At 41.7% G+C, this 25,761-nt stretch overlaps 1 pseudogene across 1 annotated transcript in view; it reads left to right on the top strand.

The window, feature by feature from the left end:
* The first annotated feature begins 10,007 nt into the window (after nt 1-10,007).
* The window catches only part of LOC309823750 (acyl carrier protein, mitochondrial-like), a 34,632-nt pseudogene continuing 18,878 nt past the window's right edge, over nt 10,008-25,761 (top strand). Inside the window, exon 1 of the transcript in view lies at nt 10,008-10,089. The product of the transcript in view is annotated as an acyl carrier protein, mitochondrial-like (transcript). The remainder of the gene's footprint in view (nt 10,090-25,761) is intronic.

Here is a 25,761-nt window from a genome sequence, read left to right as displayed (position 1 = left end):
GCAGCATGCTGCCTCTTTTAAACAAATAAACAAATACGTAAATAAAATATTAGAGTAATGCTAAGGCAGAGGAGGAGAGGAGAGGGAGAAGAATACAATGCCATTCTCTCCCTGAATCGTACGCCGACATGTGTTTTGACCCCAATGGTCATGAAGGTGACACTTCAGGACTCCACCATGTGCTCCTGGGACCATAGTCAAGACGAATGAGGGTAACATTCATAAATAAAATCCCACTTTGCTCCTTTTGTCCTTCCTCCAGTTACACCATCTCCTCCTCACTTCTTACTCTGGCCCCTTGTCTATTTGCATAAAGCCTCCTTATTCTCTCTTATCTCTGGATGCATCCTCATCTTGAGAGGTGGGCTGTAGAGTCAGGGAAGAGGTGGTCGTGATGTTGGTCAGATTCACGTGGGTGAGGAGAGCCCTCTACTCAGAGAGAGTGTAAAGGAGTGGATAGGTTGTACACTATCCAGAGTTACCTCAATTTAGCTTCCTAAACGGCCAGTGTTGAGTAGAACTCTGAATTATTTCCTAAAAGCTAAACCGGATTGAATAGGAGCACCCTTAGAAATCAACTAGTATCCTTGGTCCATTTTACACATGAGGAAACTGAGGCACAAGGCAAGGGGTTGGAGGCAAATGCTGTTCTGGCTGTCAATCTCTCTTTGATACACTCTAGCCCGCCAGCCCTATCTCATCTTCTGCTTGGAAATATATCAGAGTGACCTCAAGTATTTTGACTTGCCACTTTTGCTCTGTCAACCTTACCCCCAGGTTCCTGACTTGGGGGCTTCAAAAGATGCTCATCAATCTTACTTTCTTTGTCCACTTCAAAACCATCTAACTTTCCCCCAGATGGATTGCTCTTTTTTCCAATCCTGAAATTAAACCCTGGAACATTCTCCAGTAAGAACTCAACGGGGGGAAGTCAACCAACAAATACGTTCCAGACTTATAAAACTAATATCTTTGTATATATTTTATGGGGCTGTGTGTGTGTGTGTGTGTGTGTGTGTGTGTGTGTGTATTCCACAACATACTTCTTATCGGCGACCGACTTGCTTTCGAACACTGGACAAGTGAGTCCACGTTTCTTGTCTCAGGCTTTAAGGCCTTAAGGATGAGAGGGTTTGGCTAGATTGCTCTAAGCTTTCATCTTACCCTGGAAGTCCAGTGTACTTCTCAGTTGGTTGTTGTATTTGAGAATGCTCTCTTTTCTAACTGACCACCTTGGATCATCAAATGTACAAACCAAGTCGACTACCGAAAGGAGGTATAACCAGGTAGTAGAGGTGCATTTTAGGGAGCTCCAACCTAAGTTTTGCAGAATTGTGATAATTCTTTTCTTTCTTTCTTTTTTTTTTAAATAAGTTTTGAAGACCCAGGATTAAATGTCTTGGTAAAAATAGGTAGATAGATAGATAGATGATAGATAGATAGGGCAAGCTAATAAATTCGTTTTGTTTTCCATTTAGAAATGTTTGTGGTTTTGTTCGTGGTATTCCTTACCCCACCTGTTTTTGGAGATCAAAAGGTCCCCTTTTGGACCAAGGGAAAAAATCAGGTTTTAGAAATCGCCACACTTTCCCCACCCTCCCTCAGAACAGGCGGCAGCTTCGGCTCCTTGGATCTTGGCAAATTGCATTCCCCCTTTGTCCCTGAGGTTGTCCATGGGAGGACGTAGGCCATTGTCCAAGGCTTCAACCTTTGTTGGATTCTTGAGAAAGGGCTGCTGAGGCAGACGTGAGGCCTGCTTTTAAGTTTTCCCGCCTCAAGAAGTCTATTGAGAAGTTTTGTGTGGTTACTTGTGGGGGTCAGGCTTCTGATCTGACCCCTCGCATCCCCGGGTAATTAGAGCATGCAGAACAGCACCTCCTCCCTGGCTAATTGGCTCTCTCAATGAACCTTTCAGAGAGGAAGTTTGTCTATGACTCACTTGCCCTCTGCGGCAAACTTCAGGCCCCAACACATTCATTTGTCTATGTGATGGGATGGCGACTTAGGAAGTGATTAGAAGTGGGATCAAACAGGCTCCTGATTGCCCCATTAGGAATGGGGCCCATTAACTCTTTGAGAGCTCTCTACCACCCTGGTGGGAAACTGATTGCAACTGAAGACACTTTCTCAGGTTTGGTGATGCTAACAGGTTTATAACTCATTCCAAGAAAGTATGGTAGCTCCTGGAATCTACCTGGAAATCAACTGGCATGGTATAAAAACAGTGACATATAACTTGATATTAATAAACCCCTTAGAAAAAGACAGCAAGTGGCCAAGAAAGGGAGCTGAAGTTGAAACTAGTTATTTTAATGAATCGTAGCAGACACTGGGGTATAGGAGGCAATAAGGAGTCTGTCCTACAACTATCATTGTGGTCATCAGCTCTGTGGAGAGAGTTGTGCAGTTTGATTCAAGGAAGCGAGCGTGAGCGCTCCTAAAATATCCTATAGACACGAGACCTCCCTGTACACAATCCTTATAGACTGCCCTCAAGCCAGGCCACTCCATCTGGTAATGGCCACATTACATTTCCTGCTGGAAGAGTACGAAGGATTCTTAGCAGGCTCCAGTGCAGACAAATTAGGCCCCGGTTTTGTAGGTCATCTCTTGTTTTTCATGAATGATTTACATCTTACTTTCTTGGCCGATGACCAGTTCATTCACAGACTGTAACTTGAATCTTCCCTGACAGGTTGTGACTTTTAGGAGTTCTTAAGTGGTGACTTATGTGAGCAAGAAATGTTAACTGTTAAAAAATGAAGACAAACACCAGGCTGTGAAGGCTGGCTACTTCCAGGGTGCTGGGGAAGAAGGGAGGAGCGAGGGGGTGGGAAAAGAGTATTTTTTCTTTTTACAGCTTTGATTATATACTTCTTACGATGATGCAGTAATTTTTACTTTTAACAATGCTAAAAAAAACCTTTAAAATGTGTTTGTGTATTTTCATAAAGAGAATATACACAAGTTGGCTTTTATTAATCTTAGCTCTTTTACTCAATGCATCTTGTGTCACGTGGATTATTAAGCATGATATTTTGCTAATGACAGAAACATATTGAAGAGTTCATATAGGTCCACCAATGTATTTACATTTTTTTTTTTTTTTTTTTTTTGCGGTACGCGGGCCTCTCACTGTTGTGGCCTCTCCCGTTGCGGAGCACAGGCTCCGGACACGCAGGCTCAGCGGCCATGGCTCACGGGCCCAGCCACTCCGCGGCATGTGGGATCTTCCCGGACCGGGGCACGAACCCGCGTCCCCTGCATTGGCAGGCGGACTCCCAACCACTGCGCCACCAGGGAAGCCCTATTTACATATTTAATCTCAGTTCTACCTCTTAGTTGCTGGATAGTTTGGGGCAGGTAATTTATCCAATTTCATCAAAGATCCAAGATCTTCATCTACTAAATGGAGTTATTTCGTAAACGTCTTAGGGAGTTGCCATGTGGATTAAAAAAAGACAGTGCACATACAGTGTCCAGCAGGGCACAGGGTGCTATGGAATGGCTTTGTCAATGGAGCTAACGTTGGTGCTATCATTGTAGTTGAAAGGACCGCGGTCCAGGGGAGCTAAGCCAAGATAACCCAAGAAGAGAGAGAGGATACACTTCAGACACTCTGATTCCAAGTTTGCTGCCCTCCAGGACCCCAGGTGGGTCCTTCTGGATCCCTACTCTCATCTCGGGAGTTAAACAGAGCATGTCTGCTTTATTATCTCCACTTGATACAAGAAGAAATAAAAGAAAACTTTTAATCCTGGCTCAAATAGCCCAGAACGCTCTTCACAGCCTAACCAGTGCTACGTTGTCTCAGGAATCCTCCTGAGATTCACGAGGTACCAGAGATGATTTCCCCATTGGAGAGGGGGCAAATATTCTTGTGATTTTTCTCACCGTGGGCTTTTAACAAACTGAACCCCCTAGAGGAGATGGTTTGATCCCTTTCTCCTGCGTTGTGAGCTCTTTGGAAACATACATTAGTCATCTATTTACAGTGCCTATCACTTGTCTTAACCTTTGAATGGGCAATAATCAACATTTAAAATGAATAAATCCGTGAATATAGCATAGAGAATTTTCCCACCTAGATCTTAAACATTAACGGTGAGACAATCATATCCTTTCTTATATCCCAAGCAATGTGTGCTGTGCCTGGGGCATAGTAGAGACTCAATAAATGCCTGTTGAATGAATATAGCTACTATTCAAAAGTCTAAACAAAACAATGAAGGCATCAAGGCACCACCACTTCATTTGCTGCTTGCAAGGCATGTCCTTGGGTAATCACCCAGAAAGAAAGATAAGGCCGGACTTTGAATCTTTCTGGACCAAAAGAAAGACAAGGAGGGAGGGGTGGAGGCCATAGGGAGAGGAGGGACAGGATGGATTATGTGGACGGGGTGGAGAAAGAACGAGGAAGGAAGAGGAGAAGAAAGAAATCAGGTCGGTGCCCCTAAATCCTGCCTTATGGAAAGCGCACACAAGGGGCCGTCATGCAGATGAGCCTTGGCATGTGAAAGGGACAAGACCAAGGGCCAGAACTTTCTGAATTAACAATGGAGGTGCTTGTAACACACTCAGTGGAGTACGTGACAAAGACTTCTATTTTCAGCGCTTACTATGAATTCGTGCCAACTTTACACAGATGCACGTCAGCTTCCTGCCATCATTTTCTCTCTACACACACACACACACACACACATGCACACACGCATGCGTGTGCACACACACTCACACACACACACACACACACACACACATACATTTTTATCTTCCTATATATATACTTTGCAGGCAGCAGTATCTGCTGGAAACTTTTCTTAAGTTTCACATTCAGGCTCGTTTTCTCAGGTTCAGAGAAAAGACCAGGACTGGAAGCAGTTATGTTTCTCCCTGGCCACTTAGGACTGTGCTGGCTGGGAGCACTTAGATGCAAGATGCTCTGCTAGAAAGCTTACGGGCCCAGGGTCAGAAGACCAGGTTTCCAGGCCTTGGAGTTCTGCCACCACTTACCTGTAGACTTAGACCTATTCTATCTTTTTCTCTTACAGCCTCAGTTTTGCTCTTGTGAAAGGAAGAATTCAGAACAAAAAGTCTTTAAGGTTTCATCAGTTTAGAAATTTTCTATTTTGTCTTTTTTCCGTGACTACTTAGGCCCAGGCCTTGGAAGGACGGCACCCCATGGGCTGGTAGCTACTTTCATTGAGTGTGTTGTGTGGCTTCATGCTAAGGGCTTTATGTGCGGTATCTCACTGAATCCTCATAGCAACCTGGAAGAGGCCATTCGTCTTCCGTTTGGTAGGTAAGGGCTGGAAGCTCAGCGAAGTGAAGTTGGATCGTGCTCTTTTATTGTAACTCTTGAGATGTGGCCCCTTTCATAGGAATGCCTTCATTAGGTATCCACAGCATGAACTCTACACAGGTATCAGATGACTGCATTTCTTCCTTTCAAGTTCTCTACTGCATGGGGCACCCAGCTACACAAATAATGGTAGTGTAAAGGCAATGCCCCGTGAGTCATTTGTTGACGTCCTCTCCTCCAAGAAACTGTCTAGTGAGAAGTCCATACATATGCTGGGAAGTGGGAGACATACGGTTTACTCTTTCTCTTCGTAAGCTCACTGTCCATCCCTGAGAAAAACATTTCCTTTTCTTGGATTCAGTTGCCCCAACTGTAAATGAGGGGGCAAATATGGCACTGATCTGAGTCATTGTGGGCATTGGATAACAGCATACAAAGGCTCTGGTGCTTAGTTTAAATCCTAAGCCCTTCCTTTCTAGAGGTATGCCCTTTGGCAAGTTACTTAACCTCACTCAAATCCACTTATTCTAGCTATAAAATGGGAACAACATGACCCTGCAAGTTCTCTGCAGGACTTGTGTGAGTACTGAGTGAGCTAATGCATGTGAAACGATTAGCACCACCTCCGGATGAAAGTACTTGTGAGTTGCATGTTGTAGACCAGTTGGTTTCTAAGAACTCCCCGATACCTTTTAAGAATGGACTCTGTGTACAGATTTTGAACCCTGGGCCATGAGTAGAGTCATAAACTGGGGAAGGGCATTCTAGGAGGAGGGCTCAGCACATACACAGGGTGGAAGCAAGACAGCAAGTTACGTTGAGAAATAAAATAATTCCATACTGTTGGGGTACTGGGCATGTGTCCACGGAGTGGGGTGGGCCTCAGCGAGAAAAGAGACTGGGCAATCTGTAGAGCCTTAGGCCTCAGGTTACAGAAACAGGGCTGTATCCTGAAGGCGGCGGGGACCAGAGCGTCAGATCAGGTTTGCATGGTGAACTGAAGAACAGCGGTGACGTACATATTTCTACGGGGCACACGCTCAGCTGATGAGCTGGATTTATGTAGACTGTTGATTTGGAAATGATTTGGGAGGCTGGGCTCGAATGAGTGATGAGGTATCCTGGGGGCTCTCCCAAAACCACTTCTTGGCACTGTCACTGGTGGGATTCAGAGGGAAGAGAGAGAAACTGGACACTGGGAGGTCTGCAAAGAGCCTCTGCAGAGGGATGCTGTGAGCTGGACTCGGGCAGTGGCCCTGGGCACGGGGAGCAGCAAGTTCCAACCCACTTAGAGGCTGGAAGGGCAGCTGTCTCTAGCCTTGCCGCCAGTCTGGCCTTCATGCTTTGGTGTAGAAACCTGACCACCGAGACACTGATCCACCCCAGGGCTGCTCTGTGGACCTGAGGGCCAGCACCCGTGAAGGATGGTGAGCTCAGCTCCTGGGCCCCTAGGGACCATCGCTTGCAGGAGGAGAACAGACGTGCCAGGTAGGAGTTTCTCAACGCTCGTCTTCCCCCACCCCTTGATTTCGGGAATGCATAGAGAACCTCTGTGGTTTGGATGTGAGACTTGAAACTCAGGACTCAAATGAAGTCAGGCTGTCCGTCTGTTCTAAATTTAACTCCTTAACCACGTTTGGGCACAGTACCTTGTCTGAGGTTGTTTTCTACCCAAAATGTATAATGTCAGGGTGTGCCAGGGAGGGATGAGGGCGATGACGGCAAAGAGCCTAGGAGAAGAAAATACGAGCAGCTCCTGCAGCCAATCTGATTATCGCGTAAACTCCTAACTCCCCTCCGCCCGAAACCTCACTTGGTCAACAGTGACTAACTACAGGCAAGCTGCTTTCTTCAAACGGAATTGAACAAAATGACCATTTGAGTCTCTGCGCATAAGTGTGATTCTGTACTCTGTTCCTTTAACTTCTTTTAGGGGCATACCATTTGGAAAATATTAATAATTGCTATTTTAAGCATTCTCCATGTACAAAACACTGGGCTCAGCACTCCCTATGTGTTATCTCCTCAGGGAAACTCTATGGATTAAGTACTGTTATTAGCTTCCTTCTAAAGATTAGGGAAAATTAATCATTCAGTGATTAAATAACTTGCCCAAGTCCTCACAGTAAGTGAGGAGTCCTAGCCAGTGAGAAGGATCTAGACTTGAATTCAATATTACCTCAAACTGAACAGTACTGCATAGATTCCTAAGTTCAGTGAAGTACCTCTGTGGACCTCCTGAGCCAGCCCGCTACTCGTGCAGAGGTAAATAGCATCATCCCATTATAAAGATGGGGAAAAGGAGGACCAGAAACAGGTAGTGACGTGCCCTAAATCATGCAGAGAAGAAGAGAACAAAGGAGCAAGCACTGGAACCAGGACCCTTGTCTTCAAGAAAATGATGCAGAATAAACAGCCAGTTTGCTGTCAGACATCTTAAAAACAAACAAACAAAACCCTTTTTATTTTGAACTACTTTTAAACTTACAAAAAAATGGCAAAAATATATCAGAGTTTCCATGTATCTTTTTTTTTTTAACATCTTTATGGGAGTATAACTGCTTTACAATGGTGTGTTAGTTTCTGCTTTATAACAAAGTGAATCAGTTATACATATACATATATCCCCATATCTCCTCCCTCTTGCGTCTCCCTCCCTCCCACCCTCCCTATCCCACCCCTCTAGGTGGTCACAGAGCACCGAGCTGATCTCCCTGTGCTAAAATAGATAGCTTCCCACTAGCTATCTATTTTACGTTGGGTAGTGTATATACGTCCGTGCCACTCTCTCACTTCGTCCCAGCTCTCCCTTCCCACTCCTCGTGTCCTCAAGTCCATTCTCTACGTCTTCGTCTTTATTCCGTATATCCTTTACTCAAATTCGCCCGAGAGTAACATCTTATATAGTTAGAGTGCAACAGTCAGAACCAGAAAATGAACATAGGTACAACACCATTCACTAAAGGCTTTACTGAAGTTTCACCAGTTTGTCCACTTATGTGCTTTTTCTGTTCCAGAATCCTATCAGGTTCCCATGTTACAGTTAGTTGTTACTTCTTAGTCTCCTACAGTCTATAACAGTTCTTTAGTCTTTTTCACGACTTTGACACCTTTGGAAGGTATCAGTCAGTAATTTCATGACTGATGAACTGAGGGACTGTCCCTCGCTTTGTGTTTGCCTAGAGTTTTCACACGACTGGACTGAGGCTCCGCATCTGGGGCCAGACTATAACAGAAGTGATGCTGTTGCTTTCTTAGTGCACCATATCACCCGGCTGATGATATCTACGTGCCTTACTACTGGTGAAGTAACCTTGATCACTCGCAAAAGGTGGCTTCTGCTGGGTTGCTTCACTATAAAGTTGTTATCCTTCCCATCCCCGCCCCTGCAGGAAGCAAATATCTCAGAGGACGTACTTTGAGACTATATATCTCCTCTTTCTCCTCAAACTTTCACTCGCTGGTTAGCATCCATTAGTAAAACTTGTGTGCAACAAGTGCTATGCTGCTTGCTCACCACTGACTTTCAATCTCCCTTTCCCTCTACTTACATTAATGTGAATTCTGTTGTAAGGGAGGGCTGTCCATTCACTCCTGTCCATCTATCTAATCAAATATCTTTATATCCTCGTAAACTCATGGATATGTATTTTCGCCTATGGATTATAATCCAATACTATCGTTTTCTATTTTGTTGCTCAAGTTGTTCAGCTTTGGCCACTTGGAGCTCCTGTAGGTTTGCTGCCAGATCTCTTACATCACAGTGTTCCTCAACTTTCTTTTAATTGCAGCAGATGCCTAAAATAGAAATAGCTACGATTTCTTTGGTTCTCTTTTTCTCTTATTTCCTACACCCTCTTCCAACTTCATCCCTTGTTTCCAAAGTCTGTTAGTTTCAGCTCCAAAATGTCTCTCAAATCTCCCCTCAGGGTCTCTTCCCAGTTTGGAATGCACTACTTCTCATTTTAACCATGATGACATTTTGGTCTTTGTCTTTCCAGTCCCCACCCCCCCACCAATGAACCCGTTTTCCACACTGCAGCTTAAATAGTGTTCTGAAAATGTGAAGATAAGATTACCCCCCTACAAAGGCTCCTGCTTGCTCTCAAACAGAGAACTGGTGTTTTTTAGCTTGTTTGTAAGACCATCCATGATTTGGCCACAAGCAACTTCTTCAGTTCCATCTACTGCTTCTCCACCTGTTTTGTGCTCCCATCCCCTGAGTTCCTCACCTTTCCTATAACGTGCTACAGCATTTCATCTTTTCTGTTTTTGCACGTGCTGTTGCTTTCGCTTAGAATGTCCTTAATCTGGAAGATACGTTAGCACCCCAACTCAGAGCTGGTTGAAATCTGTGGAACCTTCAGTAGCTACCCATTGATTCAAAGGACCCTCAATTATTTTCACAACTCTTTGAAGACCTATTCTACATTTTTTTTTTCTGGAATAGAGAGAAGGAGGTCTTATGGAATAGCCTTAACTATTCTATTTGAGTTGCAATCTTGTGGCAGAGCCAACAGAATTGTGAACTTTGATGGAGGTTAAATCCATCTTTGTTGAGTTTTTCTCTCCTTTTAGAGGATAACACCATCACCACTCTCATTATTACCTCATCATTACCACCATTGCCTAGCCACTACTACCACACAAAGTTTAACACTACCACAATCACCATCAACACCACCAATAACTTTGCACTACCATTATGACTGCTACCACCAGTACCATCAAACCAACACCAGGACTAGACAACCATCACCTCACTACCACCATCACCATCAGTACTGGTAACCACCACACTACTAAACCACCAAGAACTAACTTTTACTGAGTGTCAAAAGGGTCCTAAGCATCTCACATATGTTAATTCATTTATCACTCTTTATATATACCTTTGTGCTGAGACATGAAGAAACTAAGCAATTGTTTAAGATTACTCAACTGGTAAATGCTGGAAAAAATAGAAATATTGAATATAAGTACTGAGTGAATTTAGATGTCTGCTAATTCAACTCTCATATTGTCTCGTATTTAACTTTCTTATTTTACAGGTGGGAAAAAACTGAGGACAAGAGAGGTAGGGAATGGCCCATATCTTGCTTTGACTCTTAAACCAGGACTATGTTCACTGTGCTATACAGACCCACTTTCCCTTCTGTTATTATCTGATATTATCTTTGGATTTTTCCCATTGTATAATTTTTTAAAGCATCTCAGACATGCATGTATTGGACCAAATAACAGACCAAAAGAAAATGAGTATAGAACCCCAGAAAAAGACTTAAAAGGTATAAGAGTAATTTTTCTTCTTCCCCAAATCCCAAAACTAAACTTGACAATAAATAATTTTTTATTCACTTGAATTCACCCCATTAACACTGCATGAATCTAATGTGCTATCTCAGAATGAACATGGAGGCATCACTTAGTGCCCCAGATCACAGCTTGGCAGCCAAAAGAGAATCCTGAGTCCACGACGAGGGAGAAGAGGTGATGTCTTCCAATGTGACTTACACAGATGGAGAGGCAATGAAGCAGAGGAATAAAGGATGTCAGCGCCAGAGGGCAGGGATGGGTTTGGAGAGCCCTCTTTAATCTCAGTGGTAGGAAAAGGCTTGGCCTTGAGTGACATGGATTAGTTGCATATTTGAGGGATGAAATGATTTGTAGTTTCTGAATGGTTTTCTTCCTCAGGTGAGGCACAGCCAGGTCTACAGGAGGAAGGAGCAAAGCTGCCACAAGTTGAAAAGAGTTTAGAACTGGGGCCTCCAGGAATTGGCTTGGACACAGAGCCTCTGGCTAGGTCTCAGAGATATTCTGCTGGGCAGGTTAGGAAATGCTGTCAACATCCTACTCCTCCTCCTTTTGTAAATTCTGGGCTATGCAAGGCACCGTCTGCACTCAGCCTTTCTAATGTGCTCATTCCTCTGGACACTGAAATCCCAGTTGAGGCAAAGTCATGACTTAATTGCCAACTCTAGATTCTCTGTGGACACCTGGTCTACACTGTAGTGATCCCTCATTTCTATATTCCGATTAGAGTATTCATGGATGTAGGAGGTAGTAGAAAGAGCACCAAACAGAAGGCTAGAACTTAGTTCTAGAATGTACATGGAATGAAGGAAACAAGAATCTACACACAAGGCCTCAGATTGATTTTTAATCTTATTGAATGTTGCAGTTATTAATAGTTGGATCAGCTGTGCTTATTGCTTTCTGGCCCGTGTTTCTCCATCCAACTTCAACGTATTTTCCAGGAAAGTTTACTGGTTCCTCATCGGGCCAGAACCCAGCAAAACTCTGCCTCGGTATTTTGGCCTTGGTCACATTTTGCACTACACATTGAATTTGTCATTCAGAGAGTCAATAAATATTTTTGTGACTCTGCTATGCACACATATATATATGTATATATACACATACAGAGAGGGAGGGAGAGAGGAGGAGGAGGAGGAGGAGGAGGAGGAAGAAGAAGAAGAAGAAGGAGAAGGAGAAGGAGAAGGAGAAGGAGAAGGAGAAGGAGAAGGAGAAGAAGAAGGAGAAGGAGAAGAAGAAGAAGGAGAAGGAGAAGAAGAAGGAGAAGAAGAAGGAGAAGAAGAAGAAGGAGAAGGAGGAGAAGAAGGAGAAGAAGGAGGAGGAAGAAAAGGGGGAGGGAAGGGGAGGCGGAGGGGAGGGGGAAGAGAGGAAGGAGGAGGAGAAGAGGAAGAAGGAGAAGGAGGAGGAGAAGGAGGGAAGGAGGGAGGTGAAGGGTGGTTTGCTGCCTTTAATGAGATTATAGTCAAAAGAGGAATTCAAAAAATAATACACAATTACAAAAATTCGAGTGTCCCAAGCATTGTGAAAGAGAAGCACAAAGAAAATTTTACTTGCGGACCTAATCTGGGTAGGAGAGTTAGGATGGCTTTTTCTGTGTAGTCACATTTTGACTGAGAGATGAAGGATGAATAGATTTCAGCCAGCTGAAAAGAACAAAATTTGTTGCCGGAAGAGCAAAAAATCAATGAGCAAAACCCACAAATGCAAGAGAACATTGAAGAAACTTCAGCTGAAGCTGTAGGGAATATCAGGGTGTGGGGGGGAGTGGTGAGAGTTGAGGCAGGACAGCTAAGCAGTGTCTAGATTGTGCAAGGCCTTGTAAGTGAGGTGAAGGATGCTAGACTCTAGTCTAGAGCTGTGCATGTGTTTACGGGTCCACTGCTGAGTAGAGCTTTGCCTACAGTAGTCTCTTAATAAATGCAAAATTCAATGTGCTGTGTGAGGAGGCAACTGACCCAGAAGAATCCACTGAAGTGTTGCTCTCTGTTCACCCCTCAGACTCCTCTACTGTAAGAGAGGTATTATGTGAAATAGGAACTTCACATACCCGGGCCTCAGTTTTCTCATTTGTTTAATGGGGCATTATGATAACTGCATGAAGCAGTACATGGAAAAGTGCCTAGTCCTAGGGTATTGAGTAAAAGTTCTTAACCTTTGCCTCCCTTCCATGCTTTTAAATTCAGATAATCATTGATACTATCATCTAAGGGAAAAATTATTCTAAATTGTTAGGTAAGGTATACACACCAGAAGATCCCAGGCAGAATGTCAGAATTAAACAATATTGCTAGTAATTACATATATATATTCCTTGGTCTCTTTTACAAAGCGTATTGATGTCAGAAAGCTGAGATTCAGAAAGCTGGAGCAACTCAACTGTCACTTAGCTACTTGGTGATAATACTGGAACAAGAACCCAAACTGTCTTACTGGTCTAGGCCTCTTCCCCTCTGGCCCCTTTTATGTCCAACTGCTCATCTCCAATCCCCTTCCATCTCCACCACTCATATCAATGCTTAATCCTCACTGTGCCTCTAAATTCGTGGCCCAAGTCTAGTCCCTCGGGTGTTTATTGTGCACCTCTGTTTTGTCTTCTGTAACGTAAGGACAGGAAGACCTTATCCATATGTTCTCAGATCAGCTAAGGTGGTCACAGGAAACAAAGCAAGTGAAAGAATACACTAGACTGTCCGTCCACCGTGAATCCTTTCATGACATCTGTGCTACCCAGTCCCGTAGGAAATGAGGAGAGTAGAAGGAAGAGAAAGGACATTCATTAAAATCCCAGAGAAAGATGTCTTATTACTTATATGTAGAAAAAGAATAACTTGGAACCCCAACAGTGCTTTGGCATGAATTCAAATACTAAATGTTCTAATCCTAACATTCTCTTCCAGTTGAAACCTTTTGTCTCTCTTTGGTCTATAAAACCTGGCTTTCCCCTTATACAGTCTCTCAGCACACCATTCCGATTTTACCCTACAAATACCTCGCCCATCAGTTGTTCTCCTCTCCATCTATTTGCTATTGTCATGATCCAAGGTCTCAGAACCTTTCCCTAGGTCTCTCCACTTCTGGTTCTTTCTATCTCAATCTATTGCTATACTTTCCCAGATGAATCTTTTTATATCCCAGTGCTGGTCAAGTTTTTACCAACATTAAGTTATGCTTCCCATTCAACTATAGAAGAGGTTACAAACTCAACTCCCAAGCCTGAAATCCCAGGCCCTTCAAAACTGTTAATGCTTTGCCCTTGTCAACATTACCAGGTGCTTGTCTCCTTTACCTTCCCTAAACTTGAGCCAAACTATTGTCTTTGTCTGCTGGTACTGCTCTTTTGAACAAAAGCTCCCTCTGGCTGTGTTCCTCCCTGCCCTCATCTCCAAACTATGCTTATTCACATGTTCAGCTCAAATGTTTCTTCTTCCATGAAGAGCTCAATGGTTATCCAGCCTCATTCCCAAACAGCACCCATTTCCAGCTGGAAATGTCTTCCGAAGTCTTTGTACTCCATTTTTTTTCCTTTCTCATGCAAAACATTGGTTTATTAATTTATTAAACAATTCGTTTGTGACAATTTTTTGTCTCTGACTTGATAATATGATCCCCTTGAGGGGAGGGGCTATATCTGATTCCTAACATCAGCCCCAGTGCCTACCATGATGCTTGACACATATCAACCCAATATACCTCCTGGGAATGAACTGGTTATTCTGAGTGCTTTCTGTAAATTGCAGCAAAGAGGAAGTCTGTGAAGAGAGCCAAAGGTAGCTCTCATAGAACAAAAATAATCCCTGAACAATGGTAATTCATAACGTAATTTCGACTGAGAAACGACAAGCCCAGAGAGGGTTTTCTCCCTTACTGTTTATCTTAGAGGCCTCATGTGAAATATGGCTATGAGAGTCTCGGGCTTGCTCAAAATTGTTTTGTTTTTCTTCTTTTTCCTGGCCCTCCCTCACCCCACTTTCTTTTTATAATGTTCTTAAAAAGTTGAGAATGGTTTATCTTAGCATTTGTAAGTTTATTTGTGGATGCAACTGCAAAGCTCATCATGTCATTTTTATGAGAATTCTGAGTCCATTGTCCTTAGAAAACGAAAATGATTAACATTGATTTGTTTTGTTACCCAACTGTTTAAATTATAATAACTCCCCATCAGGGTTTTTTAAGTACAGCTGTGTTTATGGATTAAGATCTACTGACTCAAATATTTACAGTGTTTCAAAAATTACGAGAACATACAGTGTCAGGAATTTTCCATAGGCTGCTCCTTTGAACTGGAGTGAGTTTCTGTTCAAATTGAAGAGGAGGCTTTAGACAGTTTCATGGACAGGTCCATGTAATTGCATCCCCAGACAGGCACCAAATGGAATAGCTCCAAAGAAGGGAGACATTGGCTAAAATGGCCATATTAACAGTTATCACAGGCTGTGTTAATGGAGCAAATATAAAAGGCTAGAGGCCCTAACACTATGAAGGATAGACTCTACTAGCTTATAAAATCTAGACTGTTGCTTTCACTTAACTTCTATATTGCTTAAAGACGCCTCTGCCTTGACACATTTGAAGTTCAACTGGCCTGGAGTGGGAACAGAGCTATGCCATTTTCTAGTTCTATGATCTAGGACGAAGCATGTTTCTAGACCTTTTGTTCCAACGTATGGAATAAAGGTACTTGGGGGAACATGAAAAGATAGCGTGATGTTCTGCATGTATACATGTTCAGTGGACTCTCAGTGGTCTCTTTTTTCTTTAAACCAGATTCTGCTCTTGGAAACACTGGCTTAGAAGTGGTACTTTCCCCAGAAAAATCATATAAACAGACAGAGAGAACACTATCTTGGAATTTGAAACTGAGGGTTTTGGCTGGTCTCTTCAGTTATTCCACTTTTCCTGCCTTGGTTCCGTCACATATCCGTCTACTCCTTGTGCCCAGTTTGAGGCTGCTTTATGACGGAGTTATGCCTTAACTGGCCTTGTGTGCTGTGTCACAGTGCCAAGTTCATGGTAAGACATAAAAATCAGTTCATTGAAAAAATAGAGAGAAGGAAGGAAGGAGGTAGAGAGGGAGGAAAATGCAAGGGAAGGAAAGAAGGAAGGAAGAAATATGCAAATAAGGTAAGCATATCTGTTCTACCTAATTCATAGGACAGATGGGAGATGGAGAGAGAAAACACACACATACACACACACACACACACACACAGACACACACAACCTACACCATCTTCATTGTATTTTATAGTTTACAAACTACTTTCACATCCATTATCTAATCTGATTCCCCAAAGTCCCTTGAACTAAGTTGGACAGGGAAAATTACCCCCACCTGGTGGGTGACTGAACTGATACTCAGATCACTGAAATTATTCACTCACGGTTACACAGGTAAATTGCAGGTTGGGACTATGGCCCCTATTTTCTAACTTAAAATGCAGAGCTCTGGCTAATATACTATGCTAGTTAGATGCACTTCTGGAATTCAGAGAAATAAAATATAAATTGGAACTAAAATAATGAGAAAGAAGACAGTGAGGAATCACATTTTAGATGAACCAGTCATCAAAGTGTTATTTGTCTGGAAAAGGAATTAAGTTCTATAAGAATTGCCAAAGGGACTGGCAGAACATACGCTTGTACTAGAACACTAAACAGATCCAAATAACCAGTACTGTTGTGGTATTTTGAGGGTAAAGAGAAAAGCCATTTGAAGTCAGACAGGTCTGCTTTTCAGTACGATTTCAGCCACTTATCCATTCTGTGACCCTGAATCATGTGAACATTGAGTCTCAGGTTTTCAATCTGTAAGTGGGTTTAATAATACCTGCTTCAGAGGACCTTCAAGACGGCAGAGGAGTAAGATGTGGACATCACCTTCCTCCCAACAAATACATCAGAAATACATGTACAAGTGGAACAACTCCTAAAGAACACCTACTGAATGCTGGCAGAAGACCTCAGACTTCCCAAAAGATATGTATGTTTTTTTCCTTTTTCTCTTTTTGTGAGTGTGTATGCTTCTTTGTGTGATTTTGTCTTTATAGCTTTGTTTTTACCACTTGTCCTAGGATTCTGTCTGTCCGTTTTTGATTTTTTTTAATATAGTCTTGAGCACTTGTTATCACTGGTGTTTTTGTTTTTTGGTTTGGTTGCTCTCTTCTTTCTTTCTTTTTTTTTCAATAGCTTTTTAATTTTTTTACTTTTAACAATTTTTTGTTATTTTAATAACTTCATTTCTTTTTATTTCCTTCCTTCCTTTCTTTCCTCCTTTCTTCTTTCCTTCCTCCCTCCCTCCCTCCCTCCCTCCCCCCCCTTTCTTTCTTTCATTTCACCCTTTTCTTCTGAGCCGTGTGGCTGACATGGTATTGGTGCTCCAGTTTGGTGTCATGCCTCTCAGGTGGGAGAGCTGAGTTCAGGACATTGGTCCACCAGAGACTTCCTGGCTCCACGTAATAACAAACAGTGAAAGTTCTCCCAGAGATCTCCATCTCAACGCTAAGACCCAGCTCCACTCAACAACCAGCAAGCTACAGTGCTGGACACCCTATGCCAGACAACTAGCAAGACAGGAACACAACCCCATCCATTAGCAGAACGGTTGCCTAAAATCATAATAAGGTCACAGACACCCCAAAACACACCACCAGACGTGGTCCCGCCCACTAGAAAGACAAGATCCAGCCTCATCCACCAGAACACAGACACTAGTCCTCTCTACTAGGAAGCCTACACAACCCACTGAAACCAACCTTAGCCACTGGGGGCAGACACCAAAAAAAACAGAAACTACGAACCTGCAGCCTGCGAAAAGGAGACCACAAGCACTGTAAGTTAAGCAAAATGAGAAGACAGAGAAACACACAGCAGATGAAGGAGCAAGGTAAAAACCCATCAGACCTAACAAATGAAGAGGAAATAGTCAGTCTACCTGAAAAGGAATTCAGAGTAATGATAGTAAAGATGATCCAAAATCTTGGAAATAGAACGGAGAAAATACAAGAAATGTTCAAAAATGACCTAGAAGAATTAAAGAGCAAACAAGCAATGATGAACAACACAATATATGAAATTAAAAATTCTTTAGAAGGAATCAATAGCAGAATAACTGAGGCAGAAGAATGGATAAGTGACCTGGAAAATAAAATAGTGGAAATAACTACTGCAGAGCAGAATAAAGAAAAAAGAATGAAAAGAATTGAGAACAGTCTCAGAGACCTGTGGGGCAACATTAAATGCACCAACATTCGAATTATAGGGGTCCCAGAGAAGAAGAGAAAAAGAAAGGGACTGAGAAAATATTTGAAGAGATTATAGTTGAAAACTTCCCTAATATGGGAAAGGAAATATGCAATCAAGTCCAGCAAGCGTAGAGAGTCCCATACAGGATAAATGGAGAAGCAAACCAAGGCGCATGTTAATCAAACTGTCAAAAAGTAAATACAAAGAAAAAATATTAAAAGCAGCAAGGGAAAAGCAACAAATAACATAGAAGGGAATCCCCATAAGCTTAACAGCTAATCTTTCAGCAAAAACTCTGCAAGCTAGAAGGGAGTGGCAAGACATGTTTAAAGTTATGAAAGGGAAAAACCTACAATGAAGATTACCCAGCAAGGATCTCATTCAGATTAGACAGAGAAATTAAAATCTTACAGACAAGCAAAAGCTAAGAGAATTCAGCACCACCAAACGAGCTTTATAACAAATGTTAAAGAAACTTCTCTAGGCAGGAAACACAAGAGAAGGAAAAGGCCTACAATAAAAAACCCAAAAAAATTAAGAAAATGGTAATAGGAAAATATATATCGATAATTACCTTAAATGTAAATGGGTTAAATGCTCCAACCAAAAGACATAGGCTGGCTGAATGGATACAAAAACAAGACCCATATATATGCTGTCTGCAAGAGACCCATTTCCGACCTAGGGACACATACAGACTGAAAGTGAGGGGATGGAAAAAGGTATTCCATGGAAATGGAAATCAAAAGGAAGCTGGAGTAGCAATTCTAATATCAGACAAAATAGACTTTAAAATAAAGACTATTACAAGATACAAAGAAGGACACTACATAATGATCAAGGGATCGATCCAAGAAGAAGATATAACAATCATGAATATTTATGCACCCTACATAGGAGCACCTCAATACATAAGGCAAATACTAACAGCCATAAAAGGGGAAATCGACAGTGACACAATCATAGTAGGGGATTTTAACACCCCACTTTCACCAATGGACAGATCATCCAAAATGAAAATAAATAAGGAAACACAAGCATTAAATGACACATTAAACAAGATGGACTTGATATTTATAGGACATACAATCCAAAAACAACAGCATACACTTTCTTCCCAACTACTCATGGAAAATTCTCCAGGATAGATCATATCTTGGGTCACAAATCAAGCCTTGGTAAATTTAAGAAAATTGAAAGCATATCAAGTATCTTCTCCAATCATAATGTTATGAGACTAGATATCAATTACAGGAAAAAATCTGTAAAAAATACAAACACATGGAGGCTAAAAAATACACTACTTAATAACCAGGAGATCACTGAAGAAATCAAAGAGGAAAGAAAAAAACACCTAGAAACAAATGACAATGAAAACACGACAACCCAAATCCTATGGAATGCAGCTAAAGCAGTTCTAAGATGGAAAATTATAGCAATACAATCCTACCTCATGAAACAAGAAACAACTCAAATAAACAACCTAACCTTGCACCTAAGGCAACTAGAGAAAGAAGAACAAAGAAACCCCAAAGTTAGCAGAAGGAAAGAAATCAAAAAGATCAGATCAGAAGTAAATGAAAAAGAAATGAAGGAAACGATAGCAAAGATCAATACAACTAAAAGCTGGTTCTTTAAGGAAATAAACAAAATTCATAAACCATTAGCCAGACTCATTAAGAAAAAAAGGGAGACGACTCAAATCAATAGAATTAGAAATGAAAAAGGAGAAGGAACAACTGACATTGCAGAAATACAAAGGATCGTGAGAGATTACCACAAGCAACTCTATGACAATAAAATGGACAACCTGGAAGAAATGGACAAATTCTTAGAAAAGCACAACGTTCCGAGACTGAACCAGGAGGAAATAGAAAATATAAACAGACCAATCCCAAGCACTGAAATTGAGACTGTGATTAAAAATCTTCCAACAAACAGAAGCCCAGGACCAGATGGCTTCACAGGCGAATTCTATCAAACATTTAGAGAAGAGCTAACACCTATCCTTCTCAAACTCCTCCAAAATAAAGCAGAGGGAGGAACACTCCCAAACTCATTCTACACGACCACCATCACCCTGATACCCAAACCAGACAAAGATGTAACAAAGAAAGAAAACTACAGGCCAATATCACTGATGAACATAGATGTAAAAGTCCTCAACAAAATACTAACAAACAGAATCCAAGAGCACATTAAAAGGATCATACACCATGATCAAGTGGGGTTTATCCCAGGAATGCAAGGATTCCTCAATATACGCAAATCAATCAACGTGATACACCATATTAACAAACTGAAGGAGAAAAACTATATGATCAACTCAAAAGATGCAGAAAAAGCTTTCGACAAAATTCAATACCCATTTATGATAAAAATCCTGCAGAAAGTAGGCATAGAGGGAACTTACTTCAACATAATAAAGGCCATATATGACAAACCCACAGCCAACATCATTCTCAATGGTGAAAAACTGAAACCATTTTCTCTAACATCAGGAACAAGACAAAGTTGTCTACTCTTACCATTATTATTCAACATAGTTTTGGAAGTTTTGGCCACAGCAATCAGAGAAAAAAAAGAAATAAAAGGAATCCAAATTGGAAAAGAAGAAGTAAAGCTATAACTGTATGCAGATGACATGATTCTATACACAGAGAATCCTAAAGATGCTACCAGAAAACTACTAGAGTTAATCAATGAATTTGGTAAAGTAGCAGGATACAAAATTAATGCACAGAAATCTCTTGCATTCCTATACACTAACGAGGAAAACTCTGAAAGAGAAATTAAGGAAACACTTCCACTTACCACTGCAACAAAAAGAATAAAATACCTAGGAATAAACCTACCTAAGGAGACAAAAGACCTCTATGCAGAAAACTGTAAGACACTGATGACAGAAATTAAAGATGATACAAACGGATGGAGAGATATGCCACGCTCTTGGATTGGAAGAATCAACATTGTGAAAATGACTATACTACCCAAAGCAATCTACAGATTCAGTGCAATGCCTATCAAACTACCAATGGCATTGTTCACAGAACTAGAACAAAAAATTTCACAATTTGTATGGAAACACAAAAGACCCCAAATACCCAAAGCAATCTTGAGAACAAAAAACGGAGCTGGAGGAATCAGGCTCCCTGACTTCAGACTATACTACAAAGCTACAGTTATCATGACAGTATGGTACTGGCACCAGAAAAAGAAATATAGATCAATGGAACAGGATAGAAAGTCCAGAGATAAACCCATGCACATATGGTCGTCTTATTTTTGATAAAGGAGGCAAGAATAAGCAATGGAGAAAAGACAGCCTCGTCAATAAGTGGTGTTGGGACAACTGGACAGCTACATGTAGAAGAATGAAATTAGAACACTCCCTAATACCATACACGAAAATAAACTCAAATTGGATTAAAGACCTAAAAGTAAGGCCAGACACTGTAAAACTCTTAGAGGAAAACATAGGCAGAACACTCTAGGACATAAATCACAGCAAGATCCTTTTTGACCCACCTCCTAGAGTAATGGAAATAGAAACAAAAATAAACAAATGGGGCCTAATGAAACTTAAAAGCTTTTGCACAGCAAATGAAACCATAAACAAGAGGAAAAGACAACCCTTAGAATGGGCGAAAATATTTGCAAATGAAGCATCTGACAAAGGATTAAACTCCAAAATTTACTAGCAGCTAGTGCAGCTCAATATCAAGAAACCAAACAACCCAATCCAAAAATAGGCAGAAGACTTAAATAGACATCTCTTCAAAGAAGATATACAGACGGCCAATAAACACATGAAAGGATGCTCAACATCACTAATCATTAGAGAAATGCAAATCAAAACTGCAAAGAGGTATGACCTCACACCAGTCAGAATGGCCATCATCAAAAAATCTACAAAAAATAAATGATGGAGAGGGTGTGGAGAAAAGAGAACCCTCTTGCACTGTTGGTGGGGATGTAATTTGATACAGCCACTCTGGAGAACAGTATGGAGGTTCCTTAAAAAAACTAAAAATAGACCTACCAGATGACCCAGCAATCCCACTACTGGGCATAAACCCTGAGAAAACCACAATTCAAAAAGAGCCATGTGGGCTTCCCTGGTGGCGCAGTGGTTGAGGGTCCACCTGCTGATGCAGGGGATGTGGGTTCGTGCCCCGGTCTGGGAGGATCCCACGTGCTGCGGAGCGGCTGGGCCCGTGAGCCATGGCCTCTGAGCCTGCGCGTCCGGAGCTGTGCTCCGCAGCGGGAGAGGCCACAGCAGTGAGATGCCTGCGTACCGCAAAAAAAAAAAAAAAAAAAAGTCATGTACCACAATATTCATTCCAGCTCTATTTACAATAGTCAGGACAGGGAAGCAACCTAAATGTACACTGACAGATGAATGGACAAAGAAGATGTGGCACATATATACAATGGAATATTACTCAGCCATAAAAAGAAATGAAATTGAGTTGTTTGTAGTGAGGTGGATGGACCTCAAGACTGTCATACAGAGTGAAATAAGTCAGAAAGGGAAAAAAATACCGTATGCTAACACATATATATTTATATATATATGTTAACATATATATTTAAAGATGCAGATGTAGAGAATGGACTTGAGCACATGGGGAGAGGGAAGTGTAAGTTCAGACGAAATGAGAGTGTGGCATGGACATATATACACTACCAAATGTAAAATAGATAGCTAGTGGGAAGCAGCTGAATAGCACAGGGAGATCAGCTTGGTGCTTTGTGACCACCTAGAGGGTTGAGCCAGGAGGGTGGGAGGGAGTTGCAAGAGGGAGGAAATATGGAGATATATGTATATGTATAGCCGATTCACTTTGTTATAACGCAGATACTAAGACACCATTGTAAAGCAATTATACTACAAGATGTTTAAAAAAATAATACGTGCTTCATACAGCGCTTATGAAGCTTAAATATAATAAGCTATGGAAAACATAATGCATGTTCTTAATATGGCCATTACCCAGAAAGGGAGAACTGTTACCTTTGGGAAACTCCTTGCGTTCCTGGGGTGAAGTCAGATTTTGTTCCTCTGTGCTATCATTCTAGGTGAGAACAGTGCTTTGTCCAGGCATTCTCTCCATAGCCATATAACAACATGCATAATACTCGTCGATCCACCTAACAACAGACGTAATCCTGAAGAAGGCTAAAACATGGGTAATTCCCCTCCATGGGAACATTCTGTGCCTGGCAGTAGGAAAGAGTTCAAAGGGCAGCAGTGGAGGCTTGTGGAACCCAGCTTACATCAACTACCTCCTCTTCCTAGAGACACTCCCACCCAGGAGTTCCAGGCAATATCCTAGCCCCTGGCTTTGGCCACCTTTTGTATCAATCTGTGTCTGCTTCTGACTTCTTTACGAAAGTGAAACTCCCCTGCAAAAATTTGTTTGCTCATTCATCCGTTGATTGCTTCAATCATTCATTCATTTATTCAAACCATCTTAACTGCATCCGTGTGCATGGTCCCTTGCTGATTTTGCACATCAACAATGATTTTAAGGCAAGGGTCACTGAATCCTCCTCCTAATAGCTGAGGACTTAAAGACAACCTAGTTAAAGGAAAGGCTGCAGAACTGAGGAAAAGAGAGCTGAATCTGAATTCTCACTAGCATTATGAATTCGGAAAAATAAGTTATTTTATGTCTATGAGCCTCAATTTCCTCATCTGATTAAAGGATGTGATCCCTTCCCTTATGGGCTCCTGGAAGAATTGTTGAAGAGATGTGTTTAAAGCACCTGGTGGATATAAATATTCATCATATGTCTCTTTTTCTTTGACATAATATTTCAGAGGAAAAGGAAACTGGTTGTTTTAAAGGAGGTGATCAGAAGACTTAAGAGCTGGCTAAGACATTTATCTCTCCTTGGCATGTTCACAATTAAATATTTTTGAAAGAATTATTGAAAGAGCAAGAGTCTCAAAGACTCTTGGTGTGTCTTTACCTCTTTGTGTTCTTCAACATTTCTACCAAAACTAACCACTCAATAAATTTCAAATTGTAAAGAGTTCATGCATTCTGAGAACCAAGGAATTACAACATTCTAAATAGATAAGGTCCACAGAAATGATCCAATACATCTCGATTTTTTTCCAGGCAGGATCAGCTTGGCACACATAAGAGGGATAATGCAGGAGTGGTTAATGAAGAGATGATTTATGAAGGCATGACCAGGGTCAGAGAAACCAGCAAGAGATGGTGCAGCACCACAAGGCTAGCAATAGTGGGGAGCTACTAGCACCCTTAGGCCTGATGGGACAAGTAGAGGGAACAGTGTTACTGGAGTCTAGAGAGAGCAGACTACTGTTGTAGGAGATGACCTCTTAAAGGGGCTGTGGGCTTTAGATGAAGGACTAGCCACTGCTCATATGTGACTTGACAAGGAGCAGAAGAATAAAATCCCAGTCTCAGTCATCTCCTTCCCTTCAATCTCTTATCTCTTCTTCCCAGTGGCCAAATCCAAGTGAACATCAACGGGCAAGGGACCTCACTGATGCAGCATGTAGAGGTCTGTGTCTCAGCTCAGAGCGCAGAGGGGAAAAGGGAAAAGGGTGGTGATGCAAAGGAAGACTTGGGGAGGAATGGCAACTTGACTTGCCCATATGAAGTTTCCTTAGCAGAGTTGAGATGACAGTTCCTGCTTATAGAGCAGTTACTTTGTGGCAGGCACTATCCCATATGCATTTACTTGCATTGATTAACCCACTGAATTCTTATAACAATCTTATGAAGTAGCACTCTCATAACTACCAAGTGAAATTGAAATAGTCCATATTAAATTGTTCTTGATTGGGTCACATAAAATGCCAGAAGCACTTAATCAGAGTTGACAAAATGTTGATGGGGGGGAAACAGGAACAGATTGTGGGAAGTGAAACCCCAAATTCCAACCTCTTCATCTACCAGAGGTCTGGGCATAAGTCACCTAAAGGAGCTGCGGTAGGAGAGTAACATCTCCCCAAAGAAGTCCGTGCCCTAATCCCTGGATCATGTGAATATGTTACCTTACATGGCAAAAGAGACTTTGTAGATGTGATTAAGGTTACAGATTTTAAGGTAGAAAGATTATCCTGGTTTATCCAGGTTGGCCTTAATGACATGGGCTCTTCAAAGCAGAGAACTTTCTCCAGTTAGAAGCAGAAGAGTTGTAGCAGAAGGGTAAGTCAGAGAGATTGCAAGTATGAGACTAGTTTCTGTGAAGGAGGGGGCCACGTGGGAGGGCTAAAAAGAGGCCCTGAAGAACTAAAGGTGGCCTCCAGCTGACAGCCAGGAAGGAAATAGGAACTTTAGCTCTAAAACCTCAAGGAGCTGGACTCTGCCGACAACCTAAATGAATTCTCCCTTGGAGCCTCCTGGTAAGAGCCCAAGCCAGCTGGCAACTTGATTTCAGCCTTGTGAGAACTGAGACAGAGAAACAGCTGAGTCTACCCAGATTCCTGGCCTAGAGGACAGTGAGATAATAAATACGTGCTGTTTTAATTCACTATGTACATGGTAGATTTTTTTATGGTAGCAATATAAAGCTAATACAGGGATGCATGTAACCTGGATTGGATCCCCAGGAGCTCTGAGCTCTGTGGAGACATTCTTCTTGTCCAAGCTCCTCATTCTACAGGGATCCTTGCTACTATATTCCTGTTAAATATTGCTGGACCCACCAGAATAGCCCAAATTTTTTTAAAAAATGACAACACCAGGTGGCTGAGCGTGTAGAGCAACTGGAATGCTCATACAATGTTCATGGAAATATAAAATGGTAGGACCACTTTGGAAATATTTGTTGCAGTTTCTTATAGAACTAAACATACACCTAATACTGTCCCCCAGGAATCCTAATCATAGGCACTGTCCCAAGAAAATGAAAAC

This window comes from Grampus griseus (genome assembly GCF_964374135.1).
Source record: "Grampus griseus genome assembly, chromosome: 6".
Lineage (NCBI taxonomy): Eukaryota > Metazoa > Chordata > Mammalia > Artiodactyla > Delphinidae > Grampus > Grampus griseus.
This window is presented reverse-complemented; position numbering and strand designations above follow the sequence as displayed.